Source organism: Telmatherina bonti, assembly GCF_933228915.1.
Source record: "Telmatherina bonti genome assembly, chromosome: 19".
NCBI lineage: Eukaryota > Metazoa > Chordata > Actinopteri > Atheriniformes > Telmatherinidae > Telmatherina > Telmatherina bonti.
Genome location: NC_136617.1, coordinates 17611068 through 17635036, shown reverse-complemented (window position 1 = coordinate 17635036; position 23969 = coordinate 17611068). Strand labels below are relative to the sequence as shown.

Here is a 23969-nt window from a genome sequence, read left to right as displayed (position 1 = left end):
TAGCACTTAAGGAACTGCATCAGTCAACCCCAAAAAGTTTGTGAAAGTGTTCAGATTAATAATCAGATAAAAAGACTCACATTCTTAGGCTACATTATCTTATGGAGAACAGAGTGGTCAGTCTGACTGGTTCTAATCTGATCAGAAAAACATCTGCAGCCCAGTGGTTTTAATTAACACCACAAATAAAGTATTTTTTCCAAACCTCTGCTAAATTGCATAAGTATGAGTGAGGTCAGGTACAGTGCATGTATTTCAGACGTCAAAGAAGAGTTTTGAGACAACATTGCATCTCTGTGTCAACAGAAAGAAGCTGGTCATGGAAGTGGAAAAAATATTATTACACAGGTGGCACAGAACTCAAATTGAGAAATAAATGGCTAAATGAGTGTGGATGCTTAGGCCACCATGTGCATATTTAATATTCATATTTTTACTTTGTTACTTGTTGACAATTTACCTTTTATGGAGTGATACTCCCTAATCTACTTCTGTTTTTCTATCCATTTTTTTTGTGCGTGTTTCCTTATTAATTATAAGTACACATGAAAATCCAAACAGATAGAACTACTCTAACATACATCTACAGACATTTCTCAGACACCACTAGGGCCCTGCTGTTTAGGGCCCACAATAGAAATGTATGGAAATACCACCTTTTCCAATTGTGCTAAACTGCATATTACCCAGGGGTTTTTCACTCACTATATTTACACAGAACAATCATCAAAGGGGCATTCTGGGATTTTTTCTCAACCACCAGCTCTTTCATAGCTTTTCAAAACTCTTCCCAACAATGCCAAGGAACTTTCTTGTGTGTTTCACGCGATATTAAAAGTGTATAGATCAACACCACAGTGACGGATAAAACTCGTTGCAAAGGAACACAAGCAGACTTTCTTTTCACATAAAAATAACAACTTTTCCTGCAGGGGGAAGCAGCCTGCTGGTCTGCTTGGTTGCTCAGTGCTTAATGCTTAGCCTTCAAGCTTAGCTCGCACACACCTGTACTATCACATGTGTGTAAGACACTCAACAATGAGGTGTTACTGGAGCGTGCAGTCTTACAGTGCAACAGTATAATGCTTAAGGCACCAAACACACCTGCCATCCACACACAAACACTATTTTTCCTTCTTGGAGGTTTTCAGCACAGTTTTGACATTGAGTCATAATTTGCTTTCTACAAGTGAGAGTCGCTCTCTTCAGTGCAAAATCCACTAAAATAATTATATATTTACATTTAAGCCTGAATCTCGACTTTTATATGTTAACATTGTGTTCCAATGGAAGTACAGGTGAGTATTCTTGGGTCTTCACTCACGGTCGGGCAAGCATCAAACGATTAGTCAACATCTGCCATACACTAAATAAAATGTTACTCCCATGCAGGCTCACACCAATCGCACAGAGAAGATGCATACCCCTCCAGATAAGGTCGACAAGCACACAGCATAATAAGGTCAAGGAAATGCTTGACTGCTCTTATGCATTTATCTGCCAAAGCGCACACACTGTGGCACAAGCAGTCAAGTGTGCATCGCTCAGGTGCAATGGTGAAGCTAACTGACTTACTGGAGCTACACACATGTTAATGTATTACACTCAGACCAGATGCACCATGTATAATTCAACGCAACAGATTTAGGACAAATGAACTGGTGAGATAAAGTTAGCCTTCAAATTGATTTTTAAATGATCCCTGCCAAATCTTACAAAATGACCAGTTAAAATCACAGTCCCAGCTGTGGATTAAAGCATCTATCTGCCATTGCTTTCCCAGTAAAGCATGCCGTGTGAGATGGGGGTGAGAGGAAAATCAAATAAACCATTAAATATTGAATGCTTCTTTTATCTTACATGAGGCCAAACACCAGGGTGCTGCTGTGCAAGGCTTAAAATGAATTCTTAATTCTGATTGGCTAATAAACACATATTCTTTAGCGTTTTTGCTTCATGCTGCTCAACAATAAACTTTAGTTGACTTGTACTTAACCTTGCAAATCCCACCTACAAAGCAAAAGATAACTACAGAAAAACAACGGCATTCACAAAGTAAGTTCTTAATCTGTCGTGAAGAGGATTTATCATATTTATTTTATGGAGCCCCCCCCCAATTCAGAAGTTGTTCGGATACCCTGTGTTTAATAAATCATTATGCCTAGTAAAACTAACAGACTAACACACAGTCATATATTCAGAAACTAGTAATGTCAATGTAAGGATCAAATCGCATTTTGGAATTCTAGCAGAAACTTTCAGGCCTGCGTGAGGTGAAGTATCTACAAAAGTGCATAGGAGAGGGAATATGAAAGAAATGTGTAACAATAGAGAACTGTTAAATCAATTATGAGTCAAGATCAAAATATTTACATTCACTTGAATATTAATGTCTAACCTATAAAACAAAAACAACAAAGGTGTTTGTTGGTTACAAGCAACCCTCACACACAACATACACACAGATATATTAAAAACTCTTATACCTTGAGCCACATGGGTAACACACTACATGAAGATGAATACTACTAATTTGACACATACGATGAATCTCTCGCTCACATATACTCAGCGTAACCCCCACTCCCAACACAGAAACTCACAAATAAATACACAGTTGCCACGTTTACATGGGAGTTTTAATTCCTGTTTAATTACAGGTTAACAAACAATTTGAGCGATCAAGTCATAACATCAAATATTTTAATTAGGTTAACTCTCTATGTAACTCATTTAGTGCTGCCTAATGGAGCCGATGGAAACAATTACTGATAAATAGTTGAAACTTCTTAGAGAAAAAAAAAAAGTATGTTTGTTTACGGTAAGCTCCTCAATGTGGCAAATGAATAAAAATATCAAACCAAAAAGAACAAACTGTTTCGGCTGTAGTTCAAGCACATTTTCACAAAACTACCTCTCTCTTCTGCCTTCTTACTCTTAATATCATTACATACCCACCAAACTCTTACATCAAGACTTTCTTCACCACCTATATAAATATATATATATATATATATATATATATATATATATATATATATATATATATATATATATATATATATATATATATATATATATATATGTGTGTGTGTGTGTGTGTGTGTGTGTGTGTGTGTGTGTGTGTGTGTGTGTGTGTGTGTGTGTGTGTGTGTAAAACAGAAGAACTAAACTAAAACAGTCCATTTAAATGTAAATGCACTGCACACATATGAAAAACCCAAACACACAACAATTCTTTCAGCTTTATAGGCTGCAGAAAATAAATAGACCTCATTTCTACATGCAAATTTATCAGTTTCCTGCATGAAATCGGACACATTTTATATACAACAGGATGATGTATAGTAAAAGCCTTACCATGATATAGTCCTTCCATTTACAGTGAAGAGAAGTCTTATCCTATTCTGAAAGACTGATAAAGTAGTGGGAAAAAACTGATTCTGTGGTCCTCAGGCTGATGTTGTGCTAGGCAGCTAACTTAGTAATAATGGTTTATGTTAAGCTCACAGCTGAGCGTCCAACACTGTACTAAAACTGTCGCCGCTACTACTACTACAATGACACAGAGGTACACAGAGACACGAGTAGTGGGAGTAAGAGGAAGAGGGAGAGGAGGGAGGGAAACAGGAGCAGTAGACAAGCTTCGAGCTTCGAAGGGGGGAGGAGACGAAAGACAGAAAAGGAGGAAGGGGGAGGAGTGGCTTTGTCCCCCAGGATAATGATGGAGGGGGAAAGAGGGAGCCAGATGTACTAAAGACCAAGGAGAAGCGAGTGAGGAGGGAGATGTATCAGAAAAGATGGAAATACATCTTACAAAAGTGCTGATGAGAGAGGAACATACAAAAAATTTAAAAAAAAATAAAAATCTGGGCTTGTAACCAGCGAGTAACTTGGATGTAAAACCAGCTGAGAATGACAGGAAGGACAAAGCGAGGAGTTTGACTTATTTGAACATTTGGTGTGGGTGTGAGTGTTGTGCTGCCGTTGGATATTCTCTCAGTGACACAAATGCCCCCTGAGGAGCCACTCAATTAGTCATAATGCAATATTCTCGACTCAACACAGTCCAGCAAAAGTCATCCATCTTTGGTGCAAGAAAAGGGAGTGAGACAAGAGGAATACCAGTAAGTTGTTCCACGGACCTAACACATTTAATCCAATTATACTGTAATCAAATTGCATGCAGCAAGGAGAGTATTACACATTTTTTATTAGTATTACACACTGTCCCATTTTCTAACAGAGTAGCTTTTCATCATATGGGCAAAAAAATATTGTAACTCAACAAATTAAGCAGAAGTAATTATTAAAAAATGGCTTATGAACATTAGTGTTAAACGGTTAAAATAATGTAGACGTAATAGCTGGATAGGTTTGCTTTTGGCATATTGATACTAGCCCTCTGAAGATCACTCAAGTTACTGGATACTCGCATCTTTAGCATCCTGACATCATTTATCAACTTGGATCAAAATATAAAATGTAAAGTTAAGACATAAAGTAAATTTTAAAAAATAAAACTTAAATAAACGCTGTTCTTGTTAAAAGTTTGTGTGATGCAGTCTTAGGTGATTTGGTTCAAAATATGTGAAGGCTCACAAAATAATGCACTCAAAGACTTCTCAATCAAGCAACAGTTTTTCTATGTCATGCAAAGTACGATTGTCTTTTATTTCTGCGATATGTAACAATGAACATTCAGCGGTTTACTATACAAAAGAAGTAGGGCATAATCAACTTCTTTATCTCAAATACAGAAAGCAAGCAAATAGAGAGCCAGACAAGATGAGAGTTTCTGAGGAGTAAAGCAGATTAATGGGCCACTGGATTAGTAGGCCAAGATGTCAGACATACACACACACACTCTCAAACACCCTACTCTGACTCTCATTTAGAAGGTAAACCAAAGCTCTGCCCTGATGGCTCTTACTTCTTGAGTTTGTGTACTAGTATCCCCCTCTAGTGGAATGCCTTCTCAAGTGATGTGTGATTCAAAAGTTTCTTTGTGCACCCAACTTTTAAATTTTTTTCTTTAAAGTCTAAATTAATCTACATGTTTTGCAGGGAAAATAATTATCTATCACAACTGTGGACCATGAAACCTCCAAATCCTTTATGGTTTAACTAGTGCGAGATAATTTTAGTCCATGTGCCTGGGCTGAATTTATTTTTAATCAAGGGGTCCTTTCCTCAGTCTAGCTGTTTCAACCACATGAACAACGGGCCAGAATGAGTTCTGTGGGAGAAATCTCAGCCCAAAACAGGGTCCCCAGTGGGGGTTTGGAGGTGGTACTTTTGAGAGTAACCAAAACATTTCAAGCTTGCAGCACTGAACATCTGTTATTGGTCAAGTACTTCCAGTATTTTATTTCCGCATTTCTGTTGTAGTCATCTCAGGTTTTTGATCCATGGTAACTTATTAAATCTGTTATCTTTGAGATGTAACACGACAACAGCTGCTACTGTTTGATAACATTTAAACTGGGACATTACTTGGAAAGCGCCAACATGAATGAGGGGAGAGCGCCCAGACTGTGACAGAGTACTGAAACAATCTGACAGTTTCTCAGCAATTATGTTCTAAATGAAAATAAAAAAAAAACTCTTAAAACCTTTTGAAAATGTGTAACATTAGCATAAGCATGAGAGACAATTGAGAAGACTGGCATGGTCGGATGAAGTCTAAGATAAGAGGTGACATTCATACTGACAAGCAAGAAGATGTTTTCACAGTCATTACCGAAGCTCAGTTTTTTGCATGCGGATCAAACAGTGCAGCAGGGAATGGATGTCTCTTTGTACATAATGTAAAATGTTGTCCAGCTATTATTCTCAAAAGGTACAAAGAATACATAAATAAATTGCCAAACATTGACTGACTTTGTGTTAACATAAATTAAACTGGCTTTGTTTGAAAGCTGCAAGGACGCTTGGTGTCTACAATAGACAACCAAGCTTGCAGCATTTATTATAGCAGATGTATTTCTGAGCAACTAAATATTATCATGGCAACTTTTTCATGGCAGTTTTGCTTTGAAGGACAACTACAATCATCCAAAGTACTACAAATATGAGTAAGATAAGCAGATTTTTAATTTAGTATATATAACTTACTGGTTTTACTGTCTGTTGAGGCTAAGCATGGCAGTGCCTAGACTCCAGCAAGCACAGGCAGGGTGGAGTGACACTGCAACAGATTTAATTTGCCTAATCTACCCTGAAGCTTAGACCTCAGTGGAAATTCAACAGACCAAAGGCTGAAATAATCTTTTAGCTCCTGGGGGTGGGGGATGTTAAGTACCAGGTGTGCTGGAACATATTTGATATAAAACACCATTAATATCAGCTGATACGTGACTCTTATCATTTATACAAGCTTTGTCAGTTTTTGTTTATTCAAACCTCACAAAGAAGAGTACAGCAGACGGACTATTTACAATAATTCATCAATGAAACTCTGTTACAGGACTGGGCCTGCTGGTGAGTAATCACACAGACAGATACATCAACATACAAGCAGACACTGTTGCATTATACCCCCATGTGACCTCATCCATGATAGTTTATGGTAGGGCACCACATTTGTGAGAGTGACATCATACATATGACTTGTATCCAGGTGTTTTATCGCTAATGTTTGGGTTTCTCAGACTATTATGACTGCAGGGATGTCTGCGAGGTGTGCACAATATTTGTATGACAAGCTGTGGATCGTTTTAGAAATGACATGAGTTCAGATCGGTCAAACAGGCAATTATTACTGTTTGTTTTTTTTTTACAGATTAAATTTTTCACTCTAAATGTACTTGACTTGAGCAACTTTCTGGGTGACAACCAGAATTTCTATAGGGAAAGCAAGTGTCTATAACACTATGTTCAAGAAAATAAAGAGTGTGTATATAATTAGAGTAAAACTCTTTTAAAGCTATATGAAGAGTGTCATGAAGAGTGATTTGTGTCATGTTTGCACTTTTAGAATCCAAACTGTGAGTCCTATTTGGTTGTCTTACATTATAAATATCAATCAAGCTCCTACTCTTAAGTGACAGCAATTAGGCAGCAGCATTCTGTCACAATTTATCATATGATGGACATGATTAATTTAGCTGCCAAGTATATGTACCTATTTTCTTATTAAAACAAACATAATGCACTGTGTTAAGCTTCACAACTGTAAACTCCATTTAAATCAACAACAGTGAATAAACCCCAAAACCAAAACCTGCTAATAAGATGTTTTTCTAACTCCTTGTGCATTAAAATAGGTTAAATATATAACTCTAGCCCTTTGCACAATTTAGTATGCAGGGATCTATGAATATGCAAATTCACTCCAACTCACCCCCCTTGCACCTTTCTCCATTCTCATTTGCTGGGAAGTAGAGCCACACTCACTAATTTTTCTACTTCATGAATGGAGGCACCGGGGCATCCATCCGTTTATTATGCTTTAACCTGTTCAGGTGCCAGAGGAGCTGAGATCCATCCAACTTACCACCAGCCAAGAAGCAGGGTACACCCTGGACTCTTGGTCTAACACAGGGTCAACTCAAACACAAACAAACATACTCTCTGAAATACCCTCTAACATCAATTTAAAATATACAATTAATAAAGATGATTCAATCCTCCTTTTGAGTTTTTCTGATCTGATCTCAACATCTGAAATTTGGATGTTGGCTGATACTAACATTTTCCAGTATGAAATCAGTTTCCAGAAAAATTATTATGATTACAGTCACATACACAGGGAGTTAGTTCATATTTATCTGACTGCTTGTATACACTGATGAAGTAGCAATGTGCAGTGAAAAAGAAATTTGAGGATGCAGCACATAGCGATGCATCGTTGAATTAAGTCTAATGGTATTGTTGACAAGATAATTGTATTCAAATCAAATCAAAAGTCCAGTGAAGATGCACAACTCTAGTTAAAGTACACTAAGTAGTGATTGAAGTTTCTTTTAGTTTTGTGTTTTTACATTACAGGAAGCCATGTAAGAAGACTATAGTTGTACGAGTTCATAGAGCTTGGATATAATGCATTCATTTCACAATGTATATGTATTTTCTCATATGTATTCATATTTTTCATCGTATGGGTCGTGATGTTATTTTTGTGGTGTTCTGACTTTGATTTTATTTAAAAAAGTGTTTTGCCCCCTCTGTCGTATAAAAAACAGAGAAGTACTGTCATTGAGTTTGAAATTTTAGTAACATAAGAACCCTTACGGTTTGTGTGTAGTTAATTAAGTTATACTTTTTCTGGTGATTAAATATTTGTCAAGTTTAATATTTTGGTGTTTGGTGTTCACCAACAGACAACAAAGTTTGCACATGGTATTAATTAGAGGTATGCAATCTTTGGTACCTCACGGTTGATTCAACTTGATTCACGATGCTACAATTCTACTATTAAATGATTATCAGGATTTTCATATATTTTTCCACCTTTTCCACATTTTTACCTTTATACTACTTTATACTCTTTTCAGTATTCATTAATTCAAGTTGCCAAACAAATTTATTTCCACTACAGTTTATTTATGTGAAACCATAAATAAATCCAACACATACCAACCATATTTTCCATATTGTCTTTAAATGTTTGCCTGGAATCTTCAGGAAAAATGTGTTAGCAATAGATTGGAACAACATCCTCCTCTAACCCAGGCGGAGAGCTGATTTGCTGTCACATGTTTGTAGTATTATTATTAGATTTTATCTAGGTTTCAAACAACTTACATAGGGAGTAGGTCTAGTCCAGGCCTTTTCTGTTCTCACTTTCATAAAAACCAAAAATGTGTCAAACGCTAGTCCTTAAACCCAATGAGTAAATCTCATGCTCTTCAAACAGTAGCTGCAAGGCTAGCTGCTAGCTTCCTGCTATACTGTTATTCACCGTTTGTGGACACTTTATGGGGCTCAACAAGGCTGTCCACTTCAAGTGTTCAGTCAGCAGTGCAACTTTTACCTTCCTGCCACTTTACAGATGCATTTCTGTCATTTGTTTATTTGAAAAAATTCTTGTTTTTGAACATTTACAAATAGTAATTGAATTGGCAAAAGTTACATTCAGATTAATGAATTAAATAGTGAATCAACCACCCCAGTATCAATCTGTTTCTTCATTATTTTTACTGAATCAAAACCACTTTATTATTACTGACCTAGCTTTTTAGTCAGCTAAATTATAAGTGTTTGGGAAAAAACTGCTCAGTTCAGTTTCAGTCTCACCCCACTGTCACAGCTGTCTTCATCTACACTCACACCTTTATTTCTGTTCGGTTCCCTTCCTCAGTTCGCAGGCAGCTCAATGTATTTTTTTTTTTATTTTGTTTTGTTTTTTTCATTACCTTTTAGAGTTTTCTTGTTGGTTAGCAAGAAGCTTAAAGGTGATTACTACAAATTAGTGGAGTTGTGTGCCCAGGGATACACTGCTTGCTCTGTAGATGCATTGCATGAACATTATTCCGAATCAAGATTGCATTCACGCTGCATTTCTCAAGCACATCAGACCTTTAAAAAAAAACGCGTTACACTCTCCACCAGAGACAAAAAAAAATAAATGGAGCTGCATCAGATCGTAGTGGGCTTGTTGATCAGATTTCGATCAGAAAAGGTTTTGATAGTGTTTACCTACAATGCAGGTAACGATTGTCCACTTCCTGGATTTGGTCTGCTTGAAATGGACTGAAACCTGTGTTTTAGGATTTTAATCAAAAAGGCTGATGTGAATGTGCCCTGAGTGTAGGTATATACAGCATGTGTCTAATATCAGGTTGAAAAACAGAAACTGAAAACAAACCGCTTCTAAAAGGTCTTGGTGAAGTTCTTACATGCAGCTAATTAGCACTAACAAGCCTGAGCACATAACTAATATATATATTAAATTATGAGGAATTATATTATAAGCAGTATATAAATTAGTTATGTTATCAGGGTTGTTAGTGCTGATTAGATACATAACTACATATATGATATTCTGGTAAAAATTTTAAAGATTATTCAAGTAATGAATATACTTCATAGAACCAAAAAACAGTGGTGGTTACATTGTAAATATCATATTGACTGTAAAAAGAGAAAAGAAAGTAAAAAAAACAAACCAAGGTAATGGAAAAATCATTGCACCCTTATCTTTTCACTGACTTAGCAAGGACACTAATTCTTAACATAATTTCATTTCTTGCATTAAGTTCAAATGCAGTCTGAGACGTAATCCAAAATATTGTAACTGGTAGGCTGTTAAACAAAAGGAAATGCACTGTTGGAGTTAAGGGAAGTCTACCAGTATGCTGTTTTCCCGCTATAAAACATCTGCAATTTAAGCATCCTGAAGTTTAAACTCGACAAATATAAAGTGGTTCATGCTGAGCAGGTAATGTCATTTTCTACATGAGCACAGCCACATAAAATGTATTTTTCATGCTCTTTTTCATCTTACATCTTTTCTCTCCATCCATATGAAAAAAGACCAACAATTAGTTCTTTCCCCCTCCCAATCTGACTCATTTGAAAGCAATTACGCTGACTATCCGCTCAAACACGACATCCGCACATACATAGAAGAGGAGACGGCTTCTTAACAATGCTTTTGTATCAACTGTTCTTTTGTTACTGCAGTAGATCTTTAACCCTCTGGGGAACAAGGGTATTTTAGAGAAATAAACCTCGTCTGACTTTTTTTTAGTTTAAATGCTAATAAACACCACCTTTCAACGCCCCATAATGTCCTTTAACTTGTTTTTTTTTTCATTTTTTATTTTGAATTGAAATATCATAAACTGCTATGTAAATGAGGCTCCTCTGCTTGAAATAAAGAGTATTATAATTTCGAAGCATGACTAAAGGTACTGCAGCTTTCCCAAATCACTGTCAGCTGCACACACTGTATCTGTTATCAAGTTAGTTATACATCTGTTACGATGCCGTTGTGTCGTTTATTTTGAAATAAGCTACTTGAGTAATGCAAATGTTTGTTTGAGCAATTACGCATGGTATGTGTGCGTAAAAGCTGTTGTTTTTATAATTATCGGCCTTGTAAATAGAGAAGGCAGCTATCCGACTGCTAATGACACAGATACATAGTGATTGACACTGTTTGGAGGCGTTTCCTGAGGCATTATCGACTCTGATTGGACAAACACGTGTCATGCGCCAAAGACAAAGGCTCTGATTGGAACACCTATTTTGACACAACACTGTATCACCTATGAATGTGCTACAGTGATGCCGGAACTACCGTCTGAAACCCCAGAGTCTCCCGATTAAGAGGGGGGAAAAAAAGTAAGTTTCTATCTTTTATGGTTTGAAAGCTATGCTCGATTAAACACAACATGGTTCCTGGCATCACCGACGATACCGGCTTCCCCAGAGTGTTAAAGTAAAAATAAAAACACATAGGAACCCTGATTACTGTACTTTGTTTAATTCTACTAGCTAAGGAAGGTGCAACATTTCTTATAGTCACAACAGTCTTACACAAACCTAGACACACACATATTCACACCACTGCTCCAGCCGCATTCATCACAAGCTGACATGCGGCATGACCTACTTGACCGAATGTAGCTTGCTCCAAATGTGTGCATATGTGTATCTATTCTTGTGTGTGCTTGCCTCAATGAAGGGGGCAAGTTGTTACCAATGATGTCATTTCCTGCCATTGTTGCAAGTTTCAGTTGTTGCAGCACATGCAAATCTATGTGTCCATGGTTCCACATCATTGTACGAGGGTCCAGCAGTATACAAGCATGCACACACAGACACTCCAATGGAAGTGCATATTAGCTGAGCTCCCCTGGTTAAGTATAACCAACAAAAAGACACAAGGTCAGAGGAAAATTATTAAATGCAATACTCAAGATATGATTTACATAGTATCTCTGCAGTTGGAAATATTATTAGAATTAATAGGGAAATCTGTATATAAGGCTGTCCGAACAGCTCTAACTATGTTCAAACTTAGGATAACAACTTAGCACCAAGCCTGTCATTATCAATTATTAGCTGCTTGAGAGCATACCAACTTTTCAGCAAGCAATGGCTGCAAATCTGTCAGAATAAGCTTGGTGATTTGTATCTCTGTGTGTGGTGGTGGTGGTGATGGTGGTGTAGGGGGAACATTTTTACCTTGACAGGCTGTATCATGGACAAAGCAGCTTTTTAAATGTCTAAATTGAGTTATTAAGCAATTGCTATTAACAAAAGTAAACTAAAGTCTTCAGTGAAATGGCAAGATGTATCTGAAGCTCTTTGTGTAGTACATTAACTTTTCTATTGTTATTTGACAGATGCTTTTATCCAAAGCAACTTACATGTGATAAGTGATCAAGTAACCTAACAAGCATGTCTTGTGGGTGGGAGGAAGCCCAGTACCCAGAGAGAACCCACACAACACAGAAAGGCCCCAGCAGAGGCTCCAACTAGCAAGCGTCTTACTGCAAGACAGCAGTGCTAACCACTATACCACCACTTCTCAGACACATAACCATTTGTCCATTTTACGGCATTGAGATTAGCTAGTTTATATTTTATGGAGCTAGCCCACACTTCAGAAAGACATCATTACTGAAGAGCGCAGAATGTAAACACTCATAAGCCGATAAGTAATTATCCATTTAGAGGCAAAATTCCACTGTGGGATGAGACAAACATGCCTATACATAAATGCAGATAAAAGTGTTTGTGATTCAAGCAGTATTATCTTCTAGCATAAGTCAACCGCAATTAGCTTACAGATAAAGGTGACCTCATGAAATTACACACAATTTGTTAATCCAACATTTAAGGATTGAAAAGATTTTCACCAGACAAAACAAAGATGATGTTTATGCAAGTTATCTTTGGTAAACACAGCCATCATTACAGTACAGAAACACAAAAATAAGCATGCACAAAGACACATACACCACCTCATACATAAACACCAGAAGTCTTAGCAGTGTTGCTGCCTCTGAGAGGAAGAAGGCGTTTTCCTTTAAGCTCCTGAGGGACACAGCATGTTTTAGGATGTACATAAGTGCTCTGAAAATGTGTGCACATGGTGGGGTGTGGGGTCTGCTTCCTGAATGCAATCCACAAGCAAAGGGAATGGATATTCATTTAGCTTCCTAACTAAAAATTCACAACACATACACACACACACACATACATGCACAATCCTCTTTTTATCCACCATTCAAACTGTATGCACGACGCAAGGGAATGAAGTCTATGTTAGAGGGAAACAGGATTTATAGATTCAGCATGCATAGGTCAGCACTTGCACAAATATCTGCATGCATACAGTGCCAGTCAAAATGAATAAGTAGATATGTCCAAACTTTGGACTGGTGCAGTAGTCACTAACTTTCATAAACACACTGTGGCAGTCATATTTCCAAAGCAAATAGCTTTGGTTAATCGTTTTAACTGTTCATTCATATTTTTTTTCCTCTTTCTGAGGTAAGTGTGTAAATATATATTTGCACAGGGCCACTGAAAACAGCAGACCTCCGTAGAGCTGCATATATTTCACAGTAGGTAGAAACAAAGTCGACAACTTATTAGAAAAAAATAAGCAACTCATCTGCCTGAAAAATAACACAAAACAAAAAATAATCAAAATGCAAACAAAGAAGGAGAGAACTGTGCTTTTCTCCCAATCACTTTGTTAGGTATTATCAATTCCTCATGACACACAGACTTTTATTGAATTTCTTACATGCCTCCACGCATAGTATCTGTCTGGAATGACTGCTGTCACTTGTTAAGTCACAGTGAGTCACCACATTCTGCAATCTACAGACACAAGACTGCTGGCTTTGTTACCACTTTGCCTTTCTCTACAGTTTTTCTGTTTCTGTCCATCTGCCTCCAACAGAACACACTTGAGTTGACCACTGATTAGAAACTGAGTATAAAAGAATATTTTTAAATAAATAAATAAATGTCCTGAAACAGAACACAGTGTAGGACAGGGAAAGAAAAAGAAAACAGCAGAGTTCTCTGCAATGTAGTGGACTTCTGAAAGATCTCTGAGTGTAGTCAAGTGTTTCTATAAATACAGCCTTCTGCATTGCTCTGCAATTTACACACTCACACACACACTCACACACATACTTATGAATGTACAGAAACAGAAACTGTATTAGCGTGCTGTGGACCTGCCAGAAATAATTTATTTAAATAACGTATAGGTGCATGAAATCTATTCATCAGTCTCTACAAACGGCATGGGCCATTTCACAAACATCTAGCAAAATTAGATTTACAATTGCAGAACAAAACACAAAACTTAAAGCAAACAACCATCAAGGGAGGAAATTCTCAGAAATGCGTTTAGTATGTCAAACATAAAATAAAGTAATGTGGTTTTCAACTTGTTTGACAGTGAATGTAAGATTACATATTTCTAGTATAGATTATAAACTTCACTGCATTTCTTTCAGCAAATTCTCCCAAATTGGAAAACAGCTTTAGTCTGTCACTATACAACAGAAAGATGCAGGAATGGTATCAGTAATGCCAAACATACTTCACACAGCGTTTCCTCTACCATTACATTAGGGGTGTGCCCTGTCCCCTCAATGGACCAACAATCATCTGCTGCCATCAACAATCAGCCGCCGCTAAAAATCGGCACTTGTTGACCACTCTTCTTGTGCTGAAGCACGTAGTTATGAGCTAACCAAGTCTTGTTAAAAGATCCAGTGATATGTAACAGTTGTAGAAAACTATTTACATGTGAATTAAGGCTAAGAAGATTTAGTGTCACAGCTGATGGCACATGGAGATAATGTGTTTTTTTTAACAAACTACAAAGCATTGCAACTCGAGCTTGTTGTGGTATAGGAAGTGTTGCCTGCAGTACATAATCCCTGCACAGACAGCTATTATTCAGATGACAGAAACTTGTTAACCATCACAACCGCGATCATTTTGTTTGACAGTAAATGAGAACAACTGTTAATTTAGAAACCTCAGTCAAATACTTAACTGCAACAAGAATCAACAGTATGTGCGCTGTGGCAGTTCTGATCAGATTTAATAAACTTTTGCTTCAGAAATGGAAATATAAGCATATGGGACTGCAACTGTACTTGCATACTGTAGGTCTGAAGTCTCAATGGCCTCAGGATAGTGTATTTTTATCTTGCACTAAAAAAAAATTAAGCTGAAGGCAACCAAAGCCCAGCATCACAGTTTTTTTTATGTGAGTAAATAAACAGAGTAGATCCATGTGTTTCTGACGTGATTTACATGTATTTGACAATAATACTGAACTCTTTCCCATCTGCAACACAAACTTTTCACATTTTCTTGCTCTTTCATAACAAGACCAACAGATATCTAGCTGAGCTATATAAATGAGATACAACAATGATCGCAAGTAGCTTATTTTAAAGGAGAAAGATGTATTTCATGGATTTGATTAGCTGTGTACTTATTAACTCTATGAAACACACCCCTCACTCCATAAAAAGTTTTCAATTCTGTAAAGTCTTGCTATGTCGAACTACAAGTCCAAAAACTAATCATTTTCAACTAGAAATCATATAATCCAAAGAAAAGTGTCAGATCTATGCTTGATAAACTGGAACCAGTCTCTGCAGAACCTCTCAAGTTTTCCACATCTAGTTATGTTTATGTGAAACTTTTTTCCCCTCCTCAGCTGCCCACACAAAATTCTAAAAAATGACAAAGGAAAACTAGTGTCTGGAATCTTTTGTTAATTTACTGAACACAATAGACTGGAATATGACAATGGAACCAATAATTTACATGCAAAAACACAGGTAAACAGGTTTTGTGCATCTTTATTCTTGGTAGTTTCTACATCTTTACTGAAATCTGCATGTGTCAAATTAGACTAATTGGAAATAGTAAGAAAGGACATAATTATATAAGCACCCAAAGTCAACAATGTCATACTGTGAAAACTAAGCAATTAGTTTCAGAGGGCTGTAACTTGGCCTGAGAAAAGGACTGTGTCAAGGCATAGATTTGGAAAGGTGCAACATGCCTGAGAACAGAGTAGCCTTCATCACTGTCAAATAGAAGAAGTTTAGAAAGACCAAAAAACTCCTGTTAACCCAGTAAAACCAAGCAAAAGAAAGTTAAAAAAAAAAAAAACCAATAGTTTCTGTAAATAAGATCCAAATTTAATATGTGGTGGAAAAAAATCATACAGAATGACAACTACGAGTGCAAGACTATACGGATCATGGTGGGATGGTCAAAAAAAAAGCACTCTTCACTAAAAGAGGATATGACAGCTGGTTTAGAGTTTTCCAAAAGACACCTAAAAATTGTCCAACTCCAAGAGGTGACGATCAAACCTGCTTGATCTGGTAAAGATTGAACTATTATCATAATGCATGACTCTGAGAGTGATATTTAGCATCAGATATGAGTCAGGATATGGATGAACATGTATGCGCAAAACATGAGGCCATTCAGAGTGAAAAACTTTTTAACATCACACTGGAAACCCAGTTGGAGTGAACGTTTACATGTCAACAAGACAACCCCAGCAATCAGACTATTATGGAAACAAAGGAGTTGCTTTAGGATGACTGTGGAAGTCCTACTGAGACATGGCCAGAGAACAGATCAGAGTGCAACACGGAATCTGTGGAGAATTTGCTGCATGCTTCCAACTGGACAAAGACTGAGCAATTCTGCCAATAACAAGGGGAGAGATACCCAAAAAAGTAGTGTGCCAAGCTTGGACCCACAAAGATTTCTGGATGACATTTCTACCAAAGGGGTTCAACCAAGTACTGAGTGGAAAGTCTTAATACGGATTCAAAAGAAAATAAATAAATTTTTAAAAAAATTCTCAGAATATATACCAGCAACTTTTCTTTGTATACACACACACACACACGCGCGCACACACACACACACACACATATACATATATATATATATATATATATATATATATATATATATATATATATATATATATATATATATATATATGTGTGTGTGTGTGTGTGTGTGTGTGCGCGCGCGTGTGTGTGTGTGTGTATACAAAGAAAAGTTGCTGGTATATATTCTGAGAATTTTTTTAAAAATTTATTTATTTTCTTTTGAATCCGCACAATTGATCATTCCTATATATATATATATATATATATATATATATATATATATATATATATATGTATATATATATGTATATATATATATATGTATATATATATATATATATATATATATATACATATATATATATATATATACATATATATATATATATACATATATACATATATATATATATATATATATATATATATATATATATATATATATATATATATATATATATATATAGGAATGATCAATTGTATGACATTTTTTAAACTCGGTATTGCATGACAGCATTATTTAATTTCTTTATAGCTCACCACCCGAATCAGTTAAACAAAATGTATCGTAAATAAGAGTTCGTAAACACATCAAAACATTACCTATGAATCATGTTAGCATTAAACAAATATCTGAGCTGATTAGAAAGTATGAGTGGGCCAGAAAATACACAACTGCTTCTTTAAGACAGAAGTTCACTAAGTTCAGCTTGTCCAGGAGTTATAGCAAGGTAACCAAGCAGTCTTAAACCCAGGAGCAGTGGAACAGCAGATTACACAGGATGGGTTTTTAAAGCTAAATGTGAGTTAATCCGGTGGACTAATTTACCGTAAATTACAACCAACGTGAAGACAACATGAACTACATGTGACTGGCGGCGACGACTTTGGTGGCGGTGGGTCACCTTTTCAAGCGCACTAAGTTACTACCATGAAAACAATACGTCCCTCTTAAGCTAAACTGTCTTTTAACCGCAGCTACACAACTAATGTAGTGTTATTATACAAAATAAAAAATATTGCTTAAATGTTTGAGAGGAAACTGAGGCGGCATACAGAGCAAAACGTTAAACCACCCGCATCCCATAATTTCTCAAAGCAGCTGAAATACTCCACAAAAGAGACGCACATCACTCACGTTGACTTGTTCCAGGTGGTCTTATCTGTAGCTTTTACCGGCGGGGGAAACGGTTAAAAGTCAGTAGTTAATCCGTTATTTGAGTTGTAGAGCTGGGAGTAGTTAGAGAGAGGCTTTTCTCGCCACTGCCTGTCTCCGCTTCTCTCTCTCTCTCCCCCTCTCTCTCACGTCGCCTGTTCCTGCTTCCCCTCTCCACATCCAGCCAGCATTCCAATATGGCTGCTGTAGAGAGAAGCTCGCGCACACACGCGCGCGCGGGAGGAGCGAGGAAAAGCCTAGCCCGAGGTACACAGAACAGCAGCTCATGAATGAGATGTGTACTTAAAGTCTTTGAAATTAGACTCCGGTTGTGGAGGCAGCAGCTTTTGACTTTTCATTCAGTCACTTAACGTGAAAAAACGTAATCAAAACTTAAGTAAAAAGTAACATTACGGAACTGTTTTTCTTTTAGTTTCTTATCTTGTAAATGTTATTAAACCAAACATGTCAGAGTGTAAATGATGCTTTTCCTATCCTTTTGTGCAGGTACTATATGACTTACCTGTACTATACTGGCCATCCATATGCTATAAGGCGTAATAATTGTTTATGATTATCTTTTTCACCTGGATATTTACAGACACCATATGTGTTTGTGTGTAATGTAATGGGTATGTAAATACATTGTGGATATTGTAATAGCTGTAGTGTCATTGTTCTTATTTGCCTTTTATGATCTGCTGTTCTGTGCATGAGGGGTTATGTTCATGTGAGACTCATGTTGTGATGGGTAAACTCTGGGGAGCAGAAGCAGAAATTGTTAAGTTTGAAGAGTGAGACCGCGCGGCGCGAGTTAGCTCAGCGTGAGTTGTGGCTGAAACAGCAGCTCTTGTTCCTAAAGCTGTCAATAAATCAACCCAAAGAGATCCAAGTCGGCTGATTACTTACCTGTGAGCACGGGGCATTACAATATACATCAAATAGACTCAGCACATGTTTGCTGCTGCAGTTGACTATATTTATTTACAATTTCCACCCTAACTGCCATGGCTGAATTATCCAGTGGGCGTTATGGGCACAGGCCCAGGGGCCCATGCCTACTTGGGGCCCATGTGGGGCCCACATCGGGCAAACACCAGTAGTTTGGACATGAAACAAAATGTACATAAAAGCCAGATAGTTACACCACAGTGTCCAGTGTCTTGCTACTGGAACCAGTGAAAGATGTTAGAAATGTCGTTTCACAGTGTATCATTCAGACTTTTCACAATGTTGCGGTGGGGAAAGGGGCCCCTGGAACACTCTGGGCCCAGGGGCCTGTGCACTTTTAATCCGGCCCTGCTAACTGTAGTATCTGTTTGACATGCTTTTTCTTATGCAAAGCGGGACTTAAAGTCACACCGATCCAGTGCAATATTTTCAAAGAAACTTGCAAACCAGAGCTCTTTTAAGATATTAAAACTGCGTACCCATTTAATCCAAACAAATTTGTTCTAAAGATGTAAGTAAAACAAACGAAAAGAGTCCAAAGCCAATAAGCACAAAAGAACTGTTTCATTAAAACTCCTGGATAAAGTGATGAAAACTTTTTTGGTAATTGAAAATGAAAATCTAAAGTTGCCATCAATAAACCTGGAGCTTTAGAAGCCCCTCTCTGCCTGAGCCATGAGACAGTTGTTTTTTTTGTTTGTTTGTTTGGTTTTTTTTTGTTTGTTTGTGTGGTTGGTTTTGTTTGTTTTTTGTTTGTATTTGTAAATACACTCTCGTAAATGTGACCACTTCCTCTGCATAGTTAAGATCTTTATGTCACCACCTGCTAAATTAAACATCAAACTTCTCACTGTTTGACCCAGAAACTCAAATTAATACAAATGCAAGGTACCCATTAGTTAAACTGCGTGTCTTTTCCAACACAAGGATCAAAGGCGACATCTAGTGGATGTGACTTGTAGCTGCATAATGCTTCCTTTTAGGTAAGCGTGGGATTTTTATGGGTATTTTCATGCTTTTGTGTCTATACCTGGTGGTTGACCTGTGATGATGTGGTTTCGTCACATCGAGGCAACATTGTAAATAAGTAGACTATATAAACCAAGACTAATTTGGGGATTTGATTCAGAAATGGTAAGTATATAATAAATGAAACGACAGATCAAGTAGACTATTTCTCTATTACTGAAGAATTCCTCGAATAATTACAGAAAACATGGGAATGAAGAGAGTTGTTTTATGTAGAAGTAGTTCAATATTATACTATGTTAACCATTATTCACTGAGCAACTTGGAAAGCATCTTTGGAGGGATGCTCAGAATTTCATTAGAGCATAATTTTTCACACAATCTCACATAAAAAAAAAAAAACGTTCTATTCTTCTAATTATCTTTGTCTGACTAATACAGATAGTTGTATTTTAATTTTTTTTTTTTATAAACCCTGAAATATTCAGTAACATATTGCATTTTAGTGACATTGTAAGTTTACGATAGTAGTAAGATAGTAAGATAGTAGTGACAAAGTATATATTTCACGTTGGGTAGCAAGACTTTGCAGACATGTTGTGATTTATTATACTTTCTCCGTGTTTACCAGCATATGAAAGCAGTGTTATTATATATTTAGTCTATGAATAGAAAACTGCCGTGACCCGGATTCGAACCGGGGTTGCTGCGGCCACAACGCAGAGTACTAACCACTATACGATCACGGCTAGCTAACTTCGCACGCGCATGTAGTTTCTACTCTTTACATTGCGTCCCAGCGCTTTCAGATTGTACAATAATTTATCAGTATTCTCTTCGTATTGTTGTGCAGATCGTTGTGTATTTTTTATCCAGTAGATTCAGTTTTAGAGTTGTGTGTCATTTTAAATAACGTTTCTGAGAGTGATTAGTTTCGCAGCGGGACAACTTTATAACCTGCGATCACCCACATTAACGTAAAGAAAACCTACTAGTCAGAGATTGGATAACATGCATATACCTGCGCATATATCCTTCCTGTGAATGTTCCCCAGAAAGCAATACAAACAGAAAAAAATAAAGAAAAGAGTTTAAAAGCGTTTATAAAAGACAACAGTTTAAAATAGCGTTAATGTCACGAGGCTGAAGCTAGCTTCCGATTCGCAATATGTGTAAAGGGCAATTCCACTGAATTTTTCGGAAACAACACCACATTAGACCAGGTCCTGACAAAAAACTATAACACTTAGACTCTTCAAACCTGGGCTAAAATATTCCACATACTATGCAGATTCAATAAAACATAGTGTCTGATTTGTGAAACCTTTATTCTATTTGTGAAAATGCAAATAAGGCTCATTTAATGACATCTGGACCACATTAGACCAGGTCCTGACAAAAAACTACAACACTTACACTCTTCAAATCTGGACTGGAATATTCTAAATAATATGCAGATTTATTAAGACATAGTTTCTGATTTGTGAAACATTTCTTTTTTCATTCATTTTGTGACGAGCAAAATTATGGAATTCTTTCATTTTGTACAAACTTTAACCCATTTGATATTTTGTTTTGCAGATTATCATCTTGTATCCAATTACAGTTTTGTAATACGAGACAAAGTCATACTTTTCCATTCTCATTTTTAAACAACAAAATTAAATGTAAATGTTTGCATTATGTGCATCTTGAAGCATGCTTGTAATATTTCCCCATTAGCCAGCATGTCATTTTTTATACAATAAGTAGTCTTTTTAATTCCACTGTGTAACACACAGTATTCTGATTTGTGTTTGGTTCATTAAACTTTAACCTTGCAAAACAATGGCAATTGTTCTGCACATCTCCATTAAGCTTCAACCAGGACTCCGTTGTTTGCGTTGTGAAGGCCACAGTGACTGACGGATATGACCCGTTACAGGTGGAGTTCAAGTCACGTCAGAATGTGGGATTTTGGCAGGAATGAAAAGGTGTAAATCTAAATTTAAATTTAATAAACCAGTAGCATATAGGCTCACCAACTGCAGCTCTAAAGGTAAATAAAAGAGATGTTTTAATATGTTAGGTTCCAGATATACTGGTGCAAACAAGTAAGAATGACATTTGACTCATATAATTTTGTCATAACTTTAAAACACATTTAACTACAAGAAAGACTGGTGTCTTCAATGTACTGCAAGAGAGTGATAACATCAGTTGCCTCACACAGCTACTGTGTGTTACACAGTGGAATTAAAAAGACTACTTATTGTATAAAAAATGACATGCTGGCTAATGGGGAAATATTACAAGCATGCTTCAAGATTCACATAATGCAAACATTTACATTTAATTTTGTTGTTTAAAAAGAGAAAGGAAAAGTATGACTTTGTCTTGTCTTTCAAAACTGTAATTGGATACAAGATGATAATCTGCAAAACAAAATATCAAATGGGTTAAAGTTTGTACAATATAAAAAAATTCCATAATTTCGCTTGTCACAAAATGAATGAAAAAAGAAAGGTTTCACAAATCAGAAACTATGTCTTAATAAATCTGCATATTATTTAGAATATTCCAGTCCAGATTTGAAGAGTGTAAGTGTTGTAGTTTTTTGTCAGGACCTGGTCTAATGTGGTCCAGATGTCATTAAATGAGCCTTATTTGCATTTTCACAAATAGAATAAAGGTTTCACAAATCAGACACTATGTTTTATTGAATCTGCATAGTATGTGGAATATTTTAACCCAGGTTTGAAGAGTCTAAGTGCTGTAGTTTTTTGTCAGGACCTGGTCTAATGTGGTCCAGATGCCAAAAATGTCATTAAATGAGCCTTATTTGCATTTTCACAAATAGAATAAAGGTTTCACAAATCAGACACTATGTTTTATTGAATCTGCATATTATTTAGAATATTCCAGTCCAGGTTTGAAGAGTCTAAGTGTTGTAGTTTTTTGTCAGGACCTGGTCTAATGTGATCCAGATGCCAAAAATGACATAAAATGAGCATTATTTGCATTTTCACAAATAGAATAAAGGTTTCACAAATCAGACACTATGTTTTATTGAATCTGCATAGTATGTGGAATATTTTAGCCCAGATGTGAAGAGTGTAAGTGTTGTAGTTTTTTTGTCAGGACCTGGTCTAATGTGGTCCAGATGCCAAAAATGTCATTAAATGAGCCTTATTTGCATTTTCACAAATAGAATAAAGGTTTCACAAATCAGACACTATGTTTTATTGAATCTGCATATTATTTAGAATATTCCAGTCCAGGTTTGAAGAGTCTAAGTGTTGTAGTTTTTTGTCAGGACCTGGTCTAATGTGGTGTTGTTTCCGAAAAATTCAGTGGAATTGCCCTTTATAGATATTACGAATCGGAAGCTAGCTTCAGTCTCGTGTTAAAGTCTCTCGCAGATTAATGAGTGAGATGATGTGATCTGATCAGAAAAGACGCCACGATATTGAAACTGTAGCCCCATGCAGTGAACAAAACACAACACAGTCCTAGGAAAGCACTTTGCAGACAATAAAAACTGATGTATGACACTGATAAATATGCGCCAAAGCATTGAAATCAATGCTACTGAGATAATAGTGTGTCAAACTTCTTGTAAACCAATGTTAACTGGATTTTTGCATGACCATGTTCATCCACGGTAGTAAACTATTGATAATTAAAAAGAAAACAGACAGAAGTCTGAATATTATCAAATGTTTCTAAGGGTCGGGCCAGAGCAGTGACAAGCTTTTACCTGTGTAAACATCAGACGCTCAAGGTGCAAGTGAATGCAATTTGTAATTTACTTCTATTTGGTGTTATATGATGGTATATATCAACAATCTCATATTCTTGGTCAAAATGCAACATTTATGCCCAATCATCTTGCTAACTGCCTGTATGGGTGACATTTATTCATTCAAAGTGGTTATATTTTATGATGAGGATTTAAAAATCATAGCTGCTAGTGAATATTTTGCCTATCTTTGGGCCACATCTGCAATGTGTTCCCTGTAATCAAGGCAAAGACTGCAAAAATC

General features: G+C 36.5%; 1 protein-coding gene across 6 annotated transcripts in view; it reads right to left on the bottom strand.

Moving 5' to 3' along the window:
- The window catches only part of LOC306770042 (focal adhesion kinase 1-like), a 65836-nt gene extending 47698 nt beyond the window's left edge, over window positions 1–18138 (bottom strand). For 4 of the 6 annotated variants that reach the window (XM_079258813.1, XM_079258816.1, XM_079258817.1 and 1 more), the window contains exon 1: window positions 18007–18138. The gene's annotated coding sequence lies outside the window, so the exon portion shown is untranslated. Of the gene's footprint in view, window positions 1–17997 lie in introns of all 6 variants that reach the window. The other 2 variants (XM_079258814.1, XM_079258815.1) reach the window with 2 other exon arrangements.
- Window positions 18139–23969: the final 5831 nt, after the last annotated feature.